The sequence below is a fragment of the Babylonia areolata genome, chromosome 11, assembly GCF_041734735.1.
Source record: "Babylonia areolata isolate BAREFJ2019XMU chromosome 11, ASM4173473v1, whole genome shotgun sequence".
Classification (NCBI taxonomy): domain Eukaryota; kingdom Metazoa; phylum Mollusca; class Gastropoda; order Neogastropoda; family Buccinidae; genus Babylonia; species Babylonia areolata.
In genome coordinates, this window is record NC_134886.1 from 34,566,930 (window position 1) to 34,569,429 (window position 2,500).

Sequence of the window (2,500 nt, forward strand, 5' to 3'; positions counted from 1 at the left end):
ACAAAAACGGCTTACCAACCACCAACCAGCCTAACAAAAACGGCTTACCAACCACCAACCAGCCTGACAAAAACGGCTTACCAACCACCAACCAGCCTAACAAAAACGGCTTACCAACCACCAACCAGCCAAACAAAAACGGCTTACCAACCACCAACCAGCCTGACAAAAACGGCTTATCAACCAGCCAAACAAAAACGGCTTATCAACCACCAACCAGCCTAACAAAAACGGCTTACCAACCACCAACCAGCCTAACAAAACGGCTTACCAACCACCAACCAGCCTGACAAAAACGGCTTATCAAACAAGCCAAACAAAAACGGCTTACCAGCCAACCAGCCTAACAAAAACGGCTTACCAACCACCAACCAGCCTAACAAAACGGCTTACCAACCACCAACCAGCCTGACAAAAACGGCTTATCAAACAAGCCAAACAAAAACGGCTTACCCGGCAACTAGCCAAACAAAAACGGCTTGCCAACCACCAACCAGCCTGACAAAAACGGCTTACCAACCACCAACCAGCCTAACAAAAACGGCTTACCAACCACCAACCAGCCTGACAAAAACGGCTTACCAACCACCAACCAGCCAAACAAAAACGGCTTACCAACCAGCCAAACAAAAACGGCTTATCAACCACCAACAGCCTAACAAAAACGGCTTACCAGCCAACCAGCCTAACTAAAACGGCTTACCAACCACCAACCAGCCTAACAAAAACGGCTTACCAACCACCAACCAGCCGAACAAAAACGGCTTATCAACCAGCCTAACAAAACGGCTTACCAACCACCAACCAGCCTAACAAAAACGGCTTTCCAACCACCAACCAGCCTAACAAAAACGGCTTACCAACCACCAACCAGCCTAACAAAACGGCTTACCAACCACCAACCAGCCTAACAAAAACGGCTTTCCAACCACCAACCAGCCTAACAAAAACGGCTTACCAACCAGCCTAATAAAAACGGCTTACCAACCACCAACCAGCCTAACAAAAACGGCTTACCAACCAGCCTAATAAAAACGGCTTACCAACCACCAACCAGCCTAACAAAAACGGCTTACCAGCCAACCAGCCTGACAAAAACGGCTTACCAACCACCAACCAGCCTAACAAAAACGGCTTACCAGCCAACCAGCCTGACAAAAACGGCTTACCAACCACCAACCAGCCTAACAAAAACGGCTTACCAACCACCAACCAGCCTAACAAAAACGGCTTACCAGCCAACCAGCCTGACAAAAACGGCTTACCAACCACCAACCAGCCTGACAAAAACGGCTTATCAACCACCAACCAGCCTAACAAAAACGGCTTACCAACCACCAACCAGCCTGACAAAAACGGCTTACCAACCACCAACCAGCCTAACAAAAACGGCTTATCAACCAGCCTAACAAAAACGGCTTACCAACCACCAACCAGCCTAACAAAAACGGCTTACCAACCAGCCAGCCTAACAAAAACGGCTTTCCAACCACCAACCAGCCTAACAAAAACGGCTTATCAACCAGCCTAACAAAAACGGCTTACCAACCAGCCAGCCAAACAAAAACGGCTTACCAACCAGCCAGCCAAACAAAAACGGCTTACCAACCAGCCAGCCAAACAAAAACGGCTTTCCAACCACCAACCAGCCTAACAAAAACGGCTTACCAACCACCAACCAGCCTAACAAAAACGGCTTACCAGCCAACCAGCCTAACAAAAACGGCTTACCAACCACCAACCAGCCTGACAAAAACGGCTTACCAACCACCAACCAGCCTAACAAAAACGGCTTATCAACCAGCCTAACAAAAACGGCTTACCAACCACCAACCAGCCTGACAAAACCAAAAAAACAAAGAAAAAGAAAGGACCGTCAAGAAGAAGAAGAAGAAGAAGAATCTCACAATATATGAAAAAAACTTTACACCTTGTATATTATCTAAAAAAATTGTTTCTCCCAGTCGTTGTCGATAAATACATATTTCTTTATTTCAAAAATTGAATTTCATATGTAATGATGAGCCAACCTCAGTATTTCTTCACATTCAATTAAAATAGTAGTCAACAACAACTTAACAGCATAAACAGTTTCACTTTGTATAAAGCATTTTCCTTACACGCTTGAAAAAAAAATCGATGACCAGCCTAACCGTTTTCACTTTGCATAAAGCGCTTTCCCGTCCTACTTAAAAGACTTAAAAGCAAAAACCGTTTCACGTTGTGCGAAGCACCTTTCTCTATTCTTACCTACTGAAAAACTGTTTCCAAAACAATAACAAACAACAACAACAATAAAACCAACAACAACAAAAAAAAGAAGAAAAAAAAGAGATATACCGGTTTTTTCTCTTGGTCACTGTCTAAGAATTTGAAACGTTAACTTTTTGAAATAATAATAAAGATATAGCACTGAATCTTGTGCAGAGACAAATCAAAGCGCTTTCGCACCAGTCAATCACACGCATGCATAACTCTAAAACTGGAGAAACTGAAGACA

General features: G+C 44.2%; 1 protein-coding gene across 1 annotated transcript in view; it reads right to left on the minus strand.

Annotated features, from left to right (window-relative positions):
* LOC143287232 (uncharacterized) overlaps nt 1-2,500 on the minus strand; it is a 61,088-nt gene that overhangs the window by 57,566 nt on the left and 1,022 nt on the right. The gene's annotated exons all lie outside the window — the stretch shown is intronic.